This window comes from Helianthus annuus, chromosome 2, assembly GCF_002127325.2.
Source record: "Helianthus annuus cultivar XRQ/B chromosome 2, HanXRQr2.0-SUNRISE, whole genome shotgun sequence".
In the NCBI taxonomy this organism is placed as follows: Eukaryota; Viridiplantae; Streptophyta; class Magnoliopsida; order Asterales; family Asteraceae; genus Helianthus; species Helianthus annuus.
Window position 1 is genome coordinate 112,064,333 of NC_035434.2, and position 19,348 is coordinate 112,083,680.

Below are 19,348 nucleotides of genomic sequence, written 5' to 3' on the forward strand. Positions count from 1 at the left end.
GAAGTTGACTCCTGCTGCAAAAGAGAGGCTCCTGGCCTTTAAGAAGCTTGATCCTGAAACAAGAACTTTCCAGGTTACCACCTAGGATTCTCAGGAAGTATCCTCTGCCTCTGTCACAATGTCAAGTAAGTATCCTTATTTAAGGAGTATTTATATAATGAGAGTCAAATAATATTAAGATACTTATCTTGTTTTGGTTGTGTAGGTGCTGGAAAATCCTCTAAGTCTGCTTCAAAGTTCGGCATCGATGATCTTACTAATGTCAAATCTGCAAGGAAGAAGACTCCTGCTGCTAGCCCAACTGCTTCAGCCCCTAAAGCACCAATCAGGGGAAAAGGAAGCAAGAAGAGAAAGGCCTATGAGGATTTGCAAGGTCTGCCCCTGCTCTGCCAACAGTTTCTGGATTACTTCAACGAGGTAAGGATCACTGCCCCTGTTTGTGTATCCTGACAGTTTTGAGGATCACTTGTTTCTGATGTTATGCCTTGTTTTCCTTGCAGAAATTTGCTGAGATAGAGACGTATGTTGGCCACGTCAAGGATCAAGACCGCCAGATTGCTGACCTTCAACAAATGGGTGTGCTGAAGGATCTTAAGATAGCTGACCTTCAGAAGGAGCTCCGGGCCACCAAGGATGATGCTGCCAAGATGCTGATCAACTTTGACTATGAGAAGCATGAGATCACCCAGGATGCCAAGGTCTCTGCTGCAAAAACCATGTATAAGATCTAGCTGCAGATGGCTATGGAGGCTCAGGATCCTGCCTTCGACAAGAGCACATGGGATGTAGAGGGTTGGAAGGCGAGGCTGGCAGAGTTCGAGGATGATGAAGAAGCTGAGGAGATCCCGATGCTTGAGGGTGGAGGCGCTGGCAAGGATCATGCTGGAGAGGCAAGCGGAGCTGGTGGTGATGGTGCAGCGAAGGATTGAGCTGCAGGATTGGGCGATGAAGGAAACTTCTAGACATAGCCGGAGCCCAATTTTTTGTTTGGTGGTTGTTGATGTTTTTTTTAAAACATTTATGGTCTGTAACTTGAACAATAGTTTTAGGGTTAAGGATCCAGGATCCTTCAGACAATAGGTAGGATTACAAATGGTGGAGGGATCCTCTGTTTGGGGGATGAAGCCATTGTGATCCTGCCGCCTTTTAATTTCCTGCATGCTATGACCGCACAAACAATGGACACCCTTTGCCAACCCATGTGGACGGGCCACGTTTTGCTGGTAGAAACGTGGGTTGGCAATTTTGACAACTTTTGAAGGGGTTAAATATTTAATAAACAAAACTTTTAACTTTTGACTTATCCTGTGATGTTATCCTTGTATATCTTTTATTCTTTCAATTGTTTTGATTTATGCTTGTCTGAGTAAGAAAAGTTAAGCAAATTATGTTTAAGAAATTTAGGATACGATCCAGGATCAAGTATCCTATAGTTGAAAACTTCCAAAAAGTAGTTCATGTTAAGGATCATAGGTTCCGTTGTCAAGATCTAAGGGTTATTCAAATGAATAATGAATGAAATTAAAAATAGTCAAGGATCATACCTGAGGATCCAAGTTAGGATCCTAACCTTTAATCAGGATAACCATAAGTAAAACTTTAATGGATAATAAGGATTAAGGATCCTTAATTGTTTAACTTCGAAAACCTGAAAAATAGAATATAACTTGGGACTAAGCCAATATCATAGATAAGTTAGTAACTGGGGACAAGCCCAAAGGATCACTGGGGACAAGCCCGAAGGATAACTGGGGACAAGCCCGAAGGATAACTGGGGACAAGCCCAAGGATCGTATGTAAACTGGAGTATGGCCCTCACTGGCGACTATCCAAACTTAGTGACATGAAAATGCCAAAACCTTAGCTAACGTGAAAACGTTAGAAACCTTAGGAACGGATGTATGGTACGTCTACCATTATACGTAGGATCCTAGGTATAGCCAGTACGATGGGGTTGTCAGCCCCTAAAGCGAGTACTGGTCCCAAAGACGTGAACTATACCAGGATCATCGTGCGCTACAGGCAAAAACTGGGGACAAGCCCAAGGATAACTGGGGACAAGCCCAAATAACTGGGGTTGAACCCAAGGATCTGAGTTGCTTCTGAAGATTGTCGACATTATGCTAAGGATACCTGGACTTATCAGAACTCAAAATTTCGTGAGAGAAGGATGAAGGATACATGATCCTTATCCTTAAATAAGAAGATATGTAAATAAGAGTTCAAGCTTAGGACATTACCAGAGTAAGGATCATTGACGCTTCAGGGATCCTTGAAGGATACTTCCAATGTAAGGATCATTCATGCCAGAAGGATCCTGCTCACATGAAATATTTTTTCAAGTGGACAGCATTCCAGGCTCTTGGTAACAGATTACCTTCCATGGTGAGCAATCTATATGCCCCCTTTCCTGCTTCGGCTTCAATCAAATAAGGGCCTTCCCATTTTGGTGCCAATTTCCCATCAGCAGGATTGGTGGTATTTTGGAATGCTTTTCTCAAGACCATATCCCCAACTTGGAATTTCCTTATCCTGACATTTTTGTTATAAGCACCAGCCATTCTTTGTTGGTAGCTAGCCATCCTTATCCTAGCCAAGTCTCTGATTTCCTCAATAGTATCCAAGTCTTGAACCAAGTTCTGATCATTTTCCTCAGGATCACGGGTACTTGTTCTAGCAGTTGGAACCACCATTTCTGTTGGGATCACTGATTCTGCCCCGAACACCAGAGAGAAGGGTGTTTGACCAGTAGCATTCTTGGGAGTTGTCCTATCAGCCCAAAGCACATAAGGCAATTCCTCTGCCCATTTCCCCTTCTTGGATCCAAGTTTCTTCTTCAGATTGTTGATGATGATCTTGTTGGATGATTCTGCTTGACCATTGGCTTGTGGATGGACTGGTGTTGATGTTATCATCTTAATCCCCCAACTGTTACAAAAGTTAGTAGTCCTGCTCCGAATAAATTGGGAACCATTATCACATACAATTTCAGAAGGAATGCCAAATCTAGTTATAATGTTTCTCTTAATAAAGGATATAACTTCCTTTTCTCTGACTTGGGCAAAAGCTTCAGCCTCTATCCACTTGGAGAAGTAGTCAGTCATGGCAAGCATGAATACTTTTCCACCAGGTGCCTTAGGGAGCTTACCAACTATATCCATCCCCCATCTCATAAATGGCCAAGAGGATGGTATAGGATGTAGAAATTCAGCCGGCTGATGAAGGATACTGCTGTGTCTTTGACAAGGATCACACTTCTTAGCATACTCCACAGCATCCCTTTTCATAGTTGGCCAGTAGTATCCTGTCCTTAAGATCCTTGAGAACAATGCCCTGCCCCCAGTGTGGTTTCCACAATCTCCTTCATGGAAGTCTTTTAAAACTTCTTGAACTTCAGGATCCTCGATACATCTCAAATATGGTCCTGCAAGAGATCGCTTATACAGCATATTATTTAAGATTGTGAATTGGGATACCTTAATTCTGAAAGCCTTAGGATTTTCTCCCATAGGAATCTCCCCGTGTTGTAAGTATCTCATGATTGGTGAGATCCATGATCCTGAACAAGATTGAGTATCCTCACTAGGGATCATTGCAGTATCTTCTTCTATTTCCATGGCCACCTGATTTTCAATAGCAGGAGCCAGGATATGGATGATGGGGATACTTATATCCTTTGGGATCTTCAAAGATGATCCTAGATTGGCCAATGCATCAGCTTCTGTATTTTCCTCCCTTGGTACCTGTGTCAAACTGAAGGAAACAAAGGAGAGTGCCAATTCTTTGACTATTTCTAAATATTTGGTTAGTTTTTCACCTTTAACAGCATAGGATCCATTAAGGTGATTAGTGATTAACAATTAATCCACGTATACCTCAAGATACCTGATCCCCATATGCTTAGCAATTTGCAAACCAGCGATTAAGGCTTCATATTCAGCCTCATTATTAGTGGCTTGGAACTCACAAGCTATGGAATGGGGTATTATCTCCCCCTGTGGCGATTTTAGTAGTATACCAAGCCCCGTGCCTTTAACATTTGAGGATCCGTCAGTATGTAGTATCCAAGGATCCTTGGTTTCATCCAGCTGCTGGACTTCCAATTCGGCTTCCTTTTGTAAATCGCTACTGAAATCAGCCACAAAGTCTGCTAATGCTTGGGATTTGATGGCTGTTCTAGGCTCATATCTTATATCATGGGCACTAAGCTTTACTGCCCACTTAGCCATTCTTCCGGATATCTCTGGATTCCTGAGGACATTCTTAATTGGAAAATTAGTTCTAACAACAATAACATGGGTTTCAAAATAATGTCTTAGTTTAGTAGATGCCATAATCAGTGCAAGAATAAGTTTTTCAAGGTGTGAATACCTGGATTCAGCATCAAGTAAACTCTTACTTACATAATAGACAGGATATTGTGTACCTTCATGATCCTTAACAAGGACTGCACTTACTGCTTTTGAGGATACCGCAAGGTATAAGGATAACACATCTCCTTTTTCTGGTTTCATCAATGCTGGGGCTGAGGACATGTATTCTTTTAGGGCTTGTAAAGCATTCCCATGCTTTGCAGTCCATTCGAATTTCTTGTTCTTTCTTAGGATATCATAGAATTCTTTACACTTTTCTGAGGATTTGGATATGAATCTGTTTAGAGTTGCTATCCTGCCTGTTAGCCTTTGCACATCCTTAGCGTTGGCAGGGGATTTGATATTCACCAATGCTTTGATTTGTTCCGGGCTTGCTTCAATGCCCCTCTGGGTTACCATATATCCTAAGAATTTACCTGCTTTAACACCAAAGTGACATTTTGAAGGATTAAGCTTCATGTTATAATTATCAAGGATATCAAATGCTTCCTCCAAGTCCCTTAGGTGATCCTCAGCTTTTTTGGATTTCACCACCATATCGTCTATGTACACTTCCATAGTTTGTCTGATTTGATCTTTGAACATCATATTCACCAGCCTTTGATATGTTGCACCTGCATTTCTTAATCCAAAAGGAATAGCAATATAACAATATAAACCGGTTGGGGTCATAAAGGCCGTATCCTCTTGGTCAGATGGTTCCATCTGAAATTGTTGGAATCCAGATGATGCATCCATACAGGTTAACAGTTCATGACCCGCCGTTGCATCCACCATGGAGTCAATGTGGGGGTAATGGGAAAGGATCCTTGGGACATGCCTTATTCAAATCAGTGAAATCGACACATACCCTCCACTTTCCATTTTTCTTTTGAATAACAACCACATTAGCCAGCCATTTTGGATACTTCACTTCTCTGATCATACCTGCTCGTAGTAATCTTTCTACCTCTTCCTGGATAATGGCATTTCTTTCTGGTGCAAACTTCCTCCTTTTTTGATGGATTGGTTTAACTGACCTGTCAATGCCAAGTTTATGAGTGATAATATCCTTAGTGTTTTGGTTAAAAATCACACAAGGATAATGCAACCAAACTTTATGTAAACGGGGAATGATGCTTGGTATGATGAACAAAGTGAAGGATCACTCAAATGTAAAATGCACAAGTGACACAAGGATTTATACGAGGAAAAAGCCCTTGATCAATGAATGATCTCCGGCATAAAAAACCTCGGGTGATGGAAACTACCGATCACCAAACTTCAATATAACAAATAATGGTTACAACTTCGGATGGTAACGAGCTAGGTACAAGGATCACTATAGTATCGTATGCTAAAGCGTGTGAGAAGTGTGTTGCATCTTCCGAATGTTCAAGAGTGCCATTTATACAAGTGTGTGTGGTTCTATTTTAGGCAAATCACCTAACTACTAGCTCGTTACCCCTTTAGAAATAGAAGTAAATTTAGCCTAAATAATCGCCCTTGAATTGTGCTGAGTTTCCATATTTGCCATAACGTCCATCTTTGATTATGCATGTGCGAGATTATCGTGACAGATTCCTTGTTTACGTGCTAAGACCAGATCCAACTCGTAATTCCTGCAAGATAATATTAAGTCCAAAGAGAACAGTCGTTAGTATGAGGATCCTTGGAATGATCCGTGATCCTGATCCTGGAGCTCGTCTGAGGATCACTATCTGCCAAAGAAACAAGGATCACTTGTTAGGATCACATGTTCGGATCATATGTAAGGATCATAGGTCATAAAAATCCAGCCCTAACAATTGCCCCCAAAATATAAGGAGTATTTATGTAATATAAACGAGTTATATTTTGCTGAATCTTATCTCTAACTAACTCAACGGATATATAGCCGTTAAGGTGGAACTATCCGTTATGGTCTGACGTCATGGAGGTGACAGCCCTGCACAATCATGATTATAAATAGAAATAGGGATAGGATCGAATGCATTTAAATTCAAAGAAACTCCCTTTATAACCGTATTCAGAAGATCAACCAGGTATTCTCCTTTTCATCTTCTTCTCTCTTGCTCTGTTTTTCTTCTTCTTCTATTCTTCTGTAAAAGATGTTGCTCCGGAACTCCCCCTGCAAGGATCCTAAGAAGAACAACCCCTTAAAGGGTCAAGGGATCATCAAAGATTCCCCCTCCGAGAGGTGTTGCTTCACCGACCCTCAAATTGATAAAATCCGTCGTTGTTTCCCGGCGGAAACCCTTTTCAAGTCTTTTAGTCCTACCACTTTGAGTGATTTCATCTCTGAGACTTGGGTAGCTTTCCCGGTCACCCCTTTCTTGATAGGATATTCGTATCCTTTTCCTCAATTCACCCAATCTTTTTTCTCCCTTACCGGCATCTGCTATATCCAGGCTATGCCGATGATCTGGAGGGTGTTATACACCCTTGAAAGGATCATTGAGCAAGAGGGTATTGACCTCGGTATGGCGGAGTTGGGTGAGATGTATGATCTCACAACTTTTGGATCCCACCGATATTTGTTCAAGCGAAAAGCTGGAGAGGATCACCCTGTTTTCAAAGTGACCAAAAATGACATGAACTGGAAGCGACGATTCTTTTTTGTTAGGAGAGATTCCATCCCTAATGGGAAGGATTTGCCCAAGGAGTGGGCTACCCACGGTAGGATAGAGGATCCTGGAAGGATCATCATAGAACTTGTTCCTTAGGATAAGGATCACTAACATTTTCTTGTTTATTGTGCAGCTATATCCGTTGCTCATCTTAGGTTGACTCCTGCTGCAAAGGAGAGACTCTTGGCCTTTAAGAAGCTTGATCCGGAGACAAGAACTTTCCAGGTTGCCACCCAGGATTCTCAAGAAGTATCCTCTGCCTCTGTCACAATGTCAAGTAAGTATCCTCATTTAAAAAGTAATTCTGTGTAGGATTTTCAAGTTTAATTAGAATACTTATCTTATTTTGGTTGTGTAGGTGCTGGGAAATCCTCTAAGTCTGCTTCAAAGTTCGGCATCGATGATCTTACTAATGTCAAATCCGCAAAGAAGAAGACTCCTGCTGCTAGCCCAACTGCTTCAGCCCCTAAAGCACCTATTAGGGGTAAAGGAAAGAAGAGAAAGGCCTCTGAGGATTTACAAGGTCTGCCCCTGCTCCGCCAACAGTTTCTGGACTACTTCAACGAGGTAAGGATCACTGCCCCTGTTTGTTATCCTAACAGTTTTGAGGATCACTTGTCTCTGACGTTATGCCTTGTTTTCCTTGCAGAAATTTGCTGAGATAGAGACTTATGTTGGCCACGTCGAGGATCAAGACCGCCAAATTGCTGACCTCCAACAGATGGGTGTGCTGAAGGATCTTAAGATAGCTGATCTTGAGAAGGAGCTCCGAGCCACCAAGGATAAAGCTGCCAGGATGCTGATCAATTTTGATTATGAGAAGCATGAGATCACCCAGGATGCCAAGGTCTCTGCTGCAATAATCATGTATAAGATCCAGCTGCAGATGTCTATGGAGGCTCAGGATCCTGCCTTCGACAAAAGCACATGGGATGTAGAGGGTTGGAAGGCGAGGCTAGCAGAGCTTGAGGATGATGAAGAGGCTGAGGAAGGATCATGCTGGTCAGGCAAGTGGAGCTGGTGGTGATGGTGCAGCGAAGGATTGAGCTGCAGGATTGGGCGATGAAGGAAACTTCTAGACATAGCCGGAGCCCAATTTTTTTGTTTGGTGGTTGTGATGTTTTAAAACAATTATGGTCTGTATTAGAACAATAGGTTTAGGGTTGAGGATCTAGGATCCTGTGAACAATAGGTAGGATTACATATGGTGGAGGGACCCTCTGTTTGGGGGATGAAGCCATTGTGATCCTGCCGCCTTTTAATTTCCTGCATGCTATGACCGCACAAACAATGGACACCCTTTGCCAACCCATGTGGACGGGCCACGTTTTGCTGGTAGAAACGTGGGTTGGCAATTTTGACAACTTTGAAGGGTTTTAAACCTTTGTTAATAAAATAACTCTAATTTTTTGGCTTATCTCATATTGTTATCCTTTTAATTTCCAATTGTTTTGATACATGTTTGTTTGAGTAAGAAAAGTTAAGCAAATTATGTTTAAGAAATTTAGGATATGATCCTGGATCAAATATCCTATAATCGAAAATTTTCAAAGTAGTTTATTTTAAGGACCATAGGTTCAGTTGTCAAAGTCTAAGGGTTATTCAAATAAATAATGAATGAAATTGAAAATAATTAAGGATCATACCTGAGAATCCAAGTTAGGATCCTAACCTTTAATCAGGATAACCATAAATGAAAATTTAATGGATAATAAGGATTAAGGATCCTTAATTGTTTAACTTCGAAAACCTGAAAAATAGAACATAACTTGGGACTAAGCCAATATAAAAGATAAGTTAGTAACTGGGGACATGCCCAAAGGATCACTGGGGACAAGCCCGAAGGATAACTGGGGACAAGCCCGAAGGATAACTGGGGACAAGCCCAAGGATCGTATGTAAACTGGAGTATGGCCCTCACTGGCGACTATCCAAACTTAGTGGCATGAAAATGCCAAAACCTTAGCTAACGTGAAAACGTTAGAAACCTTAGGAACAGATGTATGGTACGTCTACCATTATACGTAGGATCCTAGGTATAGCCAGTGCGATGAGGTTATCAGCCCCTAAAGTGAGTACTGGTCCCAAAGACGTGAACTATACTAGGATCATCGTGCGCTACAGGCGAAAACTGGGGACAAGCCCAAGGATAACTGGGGACAAGCCCAAGGATCTGAGTTGCTTCTGAAGATTGTCAACATTATGCTAAGGATAGCTGAACTTATCAGAACTCAAAATCTCGTGAGAGAAGGATGAAGGATACATGATCCTTATCCTTAAATAAGAAGATATGTAAATAAGAGTTCAAGCTTAGGACATTACCATAGTAAGGATCATTGATGCTTCAGGGATCCTTGAGGGATACTTCCAATGTAAGGATCACTCATGCCAGAAGGATCCTGCTTACATGAAATATTTTTTCAAGTGGACAGCATTCCAGGCTCTTGGTAACGGATTACCTTCCATGGTAAGCAATCTATATGCCCCCTTTCCAGCTTCGGCTTCGATCAAATAAGGGCCTTCCCATTTTGGTGCCAATTTCCCATTAGCAGGATTGGTGGTATTTTGGAATGCTTTTCTCAATACCATATCCCCAACTTGGAATTTCCTTATCCTGACATTTTTGTTGTAAGCACCAGCCATTCTTTGTTGGTAGCTAACCATCCTTATCCTAGCCAGATCCCTAATTTCTTCAATAGTATCCAAATCCTGAGCCAAGTTTGCAGCATTCTCCTCAGGATCACGGGTACTTGTTCTAGCAGTTGGAACCACCATTTCTGTTGGGATCACTGCTTCTGCCCCAAACACCAAAGAGAAGGGTGTTTGACCAGTAGCATTCTTGGGAGTTGTCCTGTCAGCCCAAAGCACATAAGGCAATTCCTCTGCCCATTTCCCCTTCTTGGATCCAAGTTTCTTCTTCAGATTGTTGATGATGATCTTGTTGGATGATTCTGCTTGACCATTAGCTTGTGGGTGGACTGGTGTTGATGTTATCATCTTAATCCCCCAACTGTCACAAAAGTTAGTAGTCCTGCTCCCAATAAATTGGGAACCATTATCACATACAATTTCAGAAGGAATTCCAAATCTAGTTATAATGTTTCTCTTAATAAAGGATATAACTTCCTTTTCTCTGACTTGGGCAAAAGCTTCAGCCTCTATCCACTTGGAGAAGTAGTCAGTCATAGCAAGCATGAATACTTTTCCACCAGGTGCCTTAGGGAGCTTGCCAACTATATCCATCCCCCATCTCATGAATAGCCAAGAGGATGGTATAGGATGTAGAAATTCAGCCGGCTGATGAAGGATGTTGCTGTGTCTTTGACAAGGATCACACTTCTTAGCATACTCCACAGCATCCCTTTTCATAGTTGGCCAGTAGTATCCTGTCCTTAAGATCCTTGAGAACAATGCCCTGCCCCTAGTGTGGTTTCCACAATCTCCTTCATGGAAGTCTTTTAACACTTCTTGAACTTCAGGATCTTCTATACATCTTAAATATGGTCCTGCAAGAGATCGCTTATATAGCACATTATTTAAGATTGTGAATTGAGATACCTTAATCCTGAAAGCCCTAGGATTTTCTCCCATAGGAATTTCCCCGTGTTGTAAGTATCTCATGATTGGTGAGATCCATGATCCTGAATAAGATTGAGTATCCTCACTAGGGATCATTGCAGTATCCTCTTCTATTTCCATGGCCACCTGATTTTCAATAGCAGGAGCCAGGATATGGATGATGGGGATACTTATATCCTCTGGGATCTTCAAAGATGATCCTAGGTTGGCCAATGCATCAGCTTCTGTATTTTCCTCCCTTGGTACCTGTGTTAAACTGAAAGAAACAAAGGAGAGTGCCAATTCTTTGACTATCTCTAAATATTTGGTTAGTTTTTCACCTTTAACAGCATAGGATCCATTAAAGTGATTAGTGATTAACAATGAGTCCACGTATACCTCAAGATACCTGATCCCCATATGTTTAGCAATTTGCAAACCAGCGATTAAGGCTTCATATTCAGCCTCATTATTAGTGGCTTGGAATTCACAAGCTATGGAATGGGGTATTATGTCCCCCTGTGGCGATTTTAGTAGTATACCAAGCCCCGTGCCTTTAACATTTGAGGATCCGTCAGTATGTAGTATCCAAGGATCCTTGGTTTCATCCAGCTGCTGGATTTCCAATTCGGCTTCCTTTTGTAAATCACTACTGAAATCAGCCACAAAGTCTGCTAATGCTTGGGATTTGATGGCTGTTCTGGGCTCATATCTTATATCATGGGCACTAAGCTTTACTGCCCACTTAGCCATTCTTCCGGACATCTCTGGTTTCCTGAGGACATTCTTAATTGGGAAATTAGTTCTAACAACAATAACATGGGTTTCAAAATAATGTCTTAGTTTAGTAGATGCCATAATCAGTGCAAGAATAAGTTTTTTAAGGTGTGAATACCTGGATTCAGCATCAAGTAAATTCTTACTTACATAATAGACATGATATTGTGTACCTTCATGATCCTTAACGGACTGCACTTACTGCTTTTGAGGATACCGCAAGGTATAAGGATAACACATCTCCTTTTTCTGGTTTCATCAATGCTGGGGCTGAGGACATGTATTCTTTTAGGGCTTGTAAAGCATTCTCATGCTTTTCAGTCCATTCGAATTTCTTGTTCTTTCTTAGGATGTCATAGAATTCTTTACACTTTTCCGAGGATTTGGATATGAATCTGTTCTGAGCTGCTATCCTGCCTGTTAGCCTTTGCACATCCTTAGCGTTGGCAGGGGATTTGATATTCACCAATGCTTTGATTTGTTCCGGGCTTGCTTCAATGCCCCTCTGGGTTACCATATATCCTAAGAATTTACCTGCTTTAACACCAAAGTGACATTTTGAAGGATTAAGCTTCATGTTATAATTATCAAGGATATCAAATGCTTCCTCCAAGTCCCTTAGGTGATCCTCAGCTTTTTTGGATTTCACCACCATATCGTCTATGTACACTTCCATGGTTTGTCCAATTTGATCTTTGAACATCGTATTCACCAGCCTTTGATATGTTGCACCTGCATTTCTTAATCCAAAAGGCATAGCAATATAACAATATAAACCGGTTGGGGTCATAAAAGCCGTATCCTCTTGGTGAGATGGTTCCATCTGAATTTGTTGGAATCCAGATGATGCATCCATAAAGGTTAACAGTTCATGATTAACAACGGAAAAACAGTATTCAGAAATTGGAGGATAATCTTCATCATCCTCTTCTTGGTCTACAGCATGCACATTCTGATTGTCAGTTCTGTTATAGGATTTGAATTTGTTGCTTTTGAAAGAGGATCCTTGCTTTTCTTGTTTTGAGGATCCTGCTTGTCTCTCCTGGATCCTCTTGTCATCCTCTAGCCGGATGAACCTGAGTGCCCGAGATCTTACTTCGTCTAGGTTCCTGCACGGTGTCATAACAAGATCATCATAGAACAATGAATCCTTAAGCAATCCCATCTTGAAGGCCTCAACAGCTGTGGCCACATCCAAGTTAGGAATGTCCAAGGATTCTTTACTAAACTTGGTTATATAATCCCTTAATGATTCATTATGACCCTGTGTTATCCTATATAAATCACTAGTCAATCGTTCAAATTTTCTGCTACAAGAAAATTGATTATTGAATAAGTTAACTAAATTAGCAAACGAAGTAATAGAGTAAGGGGGAAGACTTAGTAGCCATTTAAGAGCTGATCCAGTAAGAGTGGATCCAAATCCCTTGCACAGGCATGCTTCCTTTAACCTTTCTGGAATAGGATTGATCTCCATCCTCTCCCTGTATTGTGCTATGTGTTCCTCAGGATCCGTTGTACCATCATACAGCTTCATAGTAGGTGTTTTGGTCAAAAATCACACAAGGATAATGCAACCAAACTCTTATGTAAACGGGGAATGATGCTTGGTATGTTCAACAAAGTAAAGGATCACTTTGATGTAAAATACGCAAATGACACAAGGATTTATACGAGGAAAAAGCCCTTGATCAATGAATGATCTCCGGCATAAAAAACCTCGGGTGATGGCAACTACCGATCACCAAGCTTCAATATATCAAACAATATTTTTACAACTTCGGATGGTAACGAGCCAAGTACAAGGATCACTATAGTATCGTGTGTCTAAGCGTGTGAGAAATGTGTTGTGTCTTCCGAATGTGGAAGAGAGCTATTTATACAAGTGTGAGTGGCCCTATTTTAGGTAAATAGACTAACTATTAGCTCGTTACCCCTTTAGGAATAAAAGTAAATCTAGCCTAAATTACTGCCCTTAAATTATGCTGAGTTTCCATATCGTCCACAACGTTCATCTCTGATTAAGCATATGCCAAAGTTGTAAAGACGAGTCCCTTGTTTACGTTGCTAAGAGCGGATCCTGCCAGACATTCCTGCAAGATAACATTAAATCCAATGAAAACAACTGTTAGTATGAGGATCCCTGTGATGGTCCGTGATCCTGATCCTGGAACTCTTCTGAGGATCACTATCTGCCAAAGAAATAAGGATCACTGGTTAGGATCATATTTAAGGATCATAAGTCATAAAAATCCAGCCCTAACAATTGCCCCCAAAATATAAGGAGTATTATTGTAAATAAACGGGTTATATTTTGTTTGATCTTATCCGCAACAAGTTAATCGGATAACTAGCCGTTGAAGACGGACTAGCCGTTGCACATCTTACGTCACAGAAGTGACAGCCCTGCAGATCATCATTATAAATAGGAGTTAGAGATAGGATCAATTTGCATTTAAATTCAAGAGAAACTCCCTTTATATTCTCGTCCGAAGATCAATCAGGTATCTCTCTTTCTTTTTCTCCTTTCTCTTACTCTGTTTCTCTGTTTCTTTGTTTATCACTCTGCAAAGATGTTGCTCCGGAACTCTCCTCATAAGGATCCTAAGAAGAACAGCCCCTTGAAGGGTCAAGGGATCATCAAAGATTCTCCCACCGAGAGGTGCTGTTTTACCGATGCTCATATCGACAGAATCCGTCACTGTTTTCCGGCGAACGCCATCTTCAAGTCTTTTACTCCCACTGCTTTAAGTGACTTCATCTCTGATACTTGGGTAGCCTTTCCTGTTACTCCGTTCTTGATAGGATATTCATATCCTTTCCCACAGTTCACTCAATCCTTCTTTTCTCTCACCGGCATCTGCTATATCCAGGCTATGCCCATGATCTGTAGGGTGTTGTATACCCTTGAGAGGATCATTGAACAAGAGAGGATTGACCTTGGTATGGCGGAGCTTGCTGAGATGTATGATCTTACCACTTTCGGACCCCATCGTTATCTATTTAAGCGAAAAGCTGGAGAGGATCATCCTGTCTTCAAGGTCACCAAGAACGACACAAACTGGAAGCGTCGGTTCTTTTTTGTTAGGAGAGATACCATCCCTGATGGGAAGGATCTGCCCAAAGAGTGGGCTACTCATGGTAGGATAGAGGATCCTGGAAGGATCACCATAAGATTTGTTCCTTAGGGTGAGGATCACTAATATTTTCTTTGTTTATTGTGCAGCTATCTCCATCTCTCGTCTGAAGTTGACACCTGCTGCAAAAGAGAGGCTTTTGGCCTTCAAGAAGCTTGATCCAGAGACAAGAACTTTCCAGGTTGCTACCCAAGATTCCCAAGAAGTATCCTCTGCCTCTGTCACAATGTCAAGTAAGTATCCTCATTTAGGAAGTAATTCTATGTAGAATTTTTAAGTTTAATTAGAATACTTATCTTATTTTGGTTGTGTAGGTGCTGGAAAATCTTCTAAGTCTGCCTCAAAGTTTGGCATTGATGATCTTGCTAATGTCAAATCTGCAAGGAAGAAGACTCCTGCTGCCAGCCCAACTGCTTCAGCCCCTAAAGTACCTATTAGGGGTAAAGGAAAGAAGAGAAAGGCCTCTGAGGATCTACAAGGCCTGCCCCTGCCCCGCCAACAGTTTCTAGACTATTTCAACGAGGTAAGGATCACTGCCCCTATTTGTTATCCTGACAGTTTTGAGGATCACTTGTTTCTGACATTATGCCTTGCTTTCCTTGCAGAAATTTGCTGAAATAGAGACTTATGTTGGCCACGTCAAGGATCAAGATCGCCAAATTGCTGACCTCCAACAAATGGGTGTGCTGAAGGATCTCAAGATTGCTGATCTTGAGAAGGAGCTCCGGGCCACCAAGGATAAAGCTGCCAGGATGCTGATCAATTTTGATTATGAGAAGCATGACATTACCCAGGATGCCAAGGTCTCTGCTGCAATAACCATGTATAAGATCCAGCTGCAGATGGCTGCGGAGGCTCAGGATCCTTCCTTCGACAAGAGCACATGGGACGTGGAGGGCTGGAAGGCGAGGTTGGCAGAGTTGGAGGATGATGAGGAGGCTGAGGAGATCCCAATGCTTGAAGGTGGTGATGCTGGCAAGGATCAGGGAGAAGCAAGTGGAGCTGGTGGTGATGGTGCAGCGAAGGTTTGAGCTGCAGAATTGGGCGATGAAGGACACTTCTAGACATAGCTGGAGCCCAATTTTTTTGTGGTTCTTGATGTTTTTAAACAATTATGGTCTGTAACTTTGAACAATAGTTTTAGGATTAAGGATCCAGGATCCTTTAGACAATAGGTAGGATTGTAAATGGTGGAGGGATCCTCTGTTTGGGGGATGAAGCCTTTGTGATCCTGCCGCCTTTATATCCCTGCATTACTTTTGAACCTATTATCATGGACACCTTTTACCTACCCCAGCGGACGGGCCACGTATTGCTGGTAGATGCTTGGGGTAGGTAATTTTGACAACCTTTGAAGGGTTAATCTTTTTGTTAATAAATAAAATCTTAAACTTTTGTCACTTATCTTGTGTTGTTATCCTTTTAATTTCCAATTGTTTCGATACATGTTTGTTTGAGTGAGAAAAGTTGAGCAAATTATGTTTAAGAATTTTAGGATATGATCCTGGATCAAATATCCTATAATCGAGAATTTTCAAAGTAGTTTATTTTAAGGATCATAGGTTCAGTTGTCAAGGTCTAAGGGTTATTCAAATGAATAATGAATGAAATTAAAAATGGTTAAGGATCATACCTGAGGATCCAAGTTAGGATCCTAACCTTTAATCAGGATAACCATAAGTAAAACTTTAATGGATAATAAGGATTAAGGATCCTTGATTGTTTAACTTCGAAAACCTGAAAAAAATGGAATATATCTTGGGACTAAGCCAATATAAAAGACAAGTTAGTAACTGGGGACAAGCCCAAAGGATAACTGGGGACAAGCCCAAAGGATCACTGGGGACAAGCCCGAAGGATAACTGGGACAAGCCCAAAGGATAACTGGGGACAAGCCCAAGGATCGTATGTAAACTGGAGTATGGCCCTTACTGGCGACTATCCAAACTTAGTGACATGAAAATGCCAAAACCTTAGCTAACGTGAAAACGTTAGAAACCTTAGGAACGGATGTATGGTACGTCTACCATTATACGTAGGATCCTAGGTATAGCCAGTACGATGAGGTTATCAGCCCCTGGAGTGGGTACTGGTCCCAAAGACATGAACTATACCAGGATCATCGTGCGCTACAGGCGAAAACTGGGGACAAGCCCAAGGATAACTGGGGTTGAACCCAAGGATCTGAGATGCTTTTGAAGACTATCAATAATATGCTGAGGATACCTGGACTATCAAAACTCAAATTCTCGTGAGAGGAGGATGAAGGATACATGATCCTTATCCTTTGGTAAAAATAAGAAAATGGAATAGTTTAGGATTAAGATATTACCAGAGTAAGGATCATTGACGTTATCGGGATCCTTCGAGGATGCTTTCAATGTAAGGATCATATGTGCCAGGAGGATCCTGTTCACATGAAATATTTCTTTAAGTGAACAGCATTCCAGGCTCTAGGTAACAAATTTCCTTCCATGGTTAGCAATCTATATGCCCCTTTTCCTGCTTCAGCTTCAATCAAGTAAGGACCTTCCCATTTTGGTGTTAATTTCCCGTCAGCAGGATTGATGGTATTTTGGAATGCTTTTCTCAATACCATATCCCCCACTTGGAATTTCCTTATTCTGACATTTTTGTTGTAAGCACCAGCCATTCTTTGTTGGTAGCTAACCATCCTTATCCTAGCCAGATCCCTAATTTCTTCAATAGTATCCAAATCCTGAGCCAAGTTTGCAGCATTCTCTTCAGGATCACGATTACTTGTTCTAGCAGTTGGAACCACCATTTCTGTTGGGATCACTGCTTCTGCCCCAAACACCAAAGAGAAGGGTGTTTGACCAGTAGCATTCTTGGGAGTTGTCCTGTCAGCCCAAAGCACATAAGGCAATTCCTCTGCCCATTTCCCCTTCTTGGATCCAAGTTTCTTCTTCAAATTGTTGATGATGATCTTGTTGGATGATTCTGCTTGGCCATTGGCTTGTGGGTGGACTGGTGTTGATGTTATCATCTTAATCCCCCAACTGTCACAAAAGTTAGTAGCCCTGCTCCCAATAAATTGGGAACCATTATCACATACAATTTCAGAAGGAATGCCAAATCTAGTTATAATGTTTCTTTTAATAAAGGATATCACTTCCTTTTCTCTGACTTGGGCAAAGGCTTCGGCCTCTATCCACTTGGAGAAGTAGTCAGTCAAGGCAAGCATGAATACTTTTCCACCAGGTGCCTTAGGGAGCTTGCCAACTATATCCATCCCCCATCTCACAAATAGCCAAGAGGATGGTGTAGGATGTAGAAATTCAGCCGGCTGATGAAGGATATTGCTGTGTCTTTGACAAGGATCACAATTCTTAGCATACTCCACAACATCCCTCTTCATAGTTGGCCAGTAGTATCCTGTCCTAAGGATCCTTGAGAACAATGCCCTGCCCCCAGTGTGGTTTCCACAATCTCCTTCATGGAAGTCTTTTAACACTTCTTGAATTTCAGGATCCTCAATACATCTTAAATATGGTCCTGCAAGAGATCGCTTATATAACACATTATTTAAGATTGTGAATTGAGATACCTTAATCCTGAAAGCCCTAGGATTTTCTCCCATAGGAATCTCCCCGTGTTGTAAGTATCTCATGATTGGTGAGATCCATGATCCTGAATAAGATTGAGTATCCTCGCTAGGGATCATTGCAGTATCCTTTTCTATTTCCATGGCCACCTGTTTTTCAATAGCAGGAGCCAGGATATGGATGATGGAGATACTTATATCCTCTGGGATCTTCAAAGATGATCCTAGATTGGCCAATGCATCAGCTTCTGTATTTTCCTCCCTTGGTACCTGTGACAAACTGAAAGAAACAAAGGAGAGTGCCAATTCTTTGACTATCTCTAGATATTTGGTTAGTTTTTCACCTTTCACAGCATAGGATCCATTAAAGTGGTTAGTGATTAACAATGAATCTACGTATACCTCAAGATACCTGATCCCCATATGCTTAGCAATTTGTAAGCCAGCGATTAAGGCTTCATATTCAGCCTCATTATTAGTGGCTTGGAACTCACAAGCTATGGAATGGGGTATTATGTCCCCCTGTGGCGATTTTAGTAGTATACCAAGCCCTGTGCCTTTGACATTTGAGGATCCGTCAGTATGTAGTACCCAAGGATCCTTCGTCTCATCCAGCTGCTGGACCTCCAATTCTGCTTCCTTTTGTAGATCACTACTGAAATCAGCCACAAAGTCTGCTAGTGCTTGAGATTTAATGGCTGTTCTAGGCTCATATCTTATATCATGGGCACTAAGCTTTACTGCCCACTTAGCCATTCTTCCGGACATCTCTGGTTTCCTAAGGACATTCTTAATTTGGAAATTAGTTCTAACAACAATAACATGGGTTTCAAAATAATGTCTTAGTTTAGTAGATGCCATAATTAATGCAAGGATAAGTTTTTCAAGGTGTGAATACCTGGATTCAGCATCAAGTAAACTCTTACTTACATAATAGACAGGATATTGTGTACCTTCATGATCCTTAACAAGGACTGCACTTACTGCTTTTGAGGATACCGCAAGGTATAAGTGTTTTGGTCAAAAATCACACAAGGATAATGTAACCAAACTTTATGTAAACGGGGTATGATGCTTGGTTAATTACAAAAGTAAAGGATCACTTTTATCAGAAATATGCAAAGACACAATGATTTATACGAGGAAAATGCCCTTGATCAATGTATGATCTCCGGCATAAAAAAGCTCGGGTGATGGCAACTACCGATCACCAACTTCAATATAAGAAAAATATAGTTACAACTTCGGATGATAATGAGCTGAGTACAAGGATCACTATAGTTTCGAGTGTCTAAGCGTGTGAGAATTGTGTTGTGTGTTCTTCCGAAT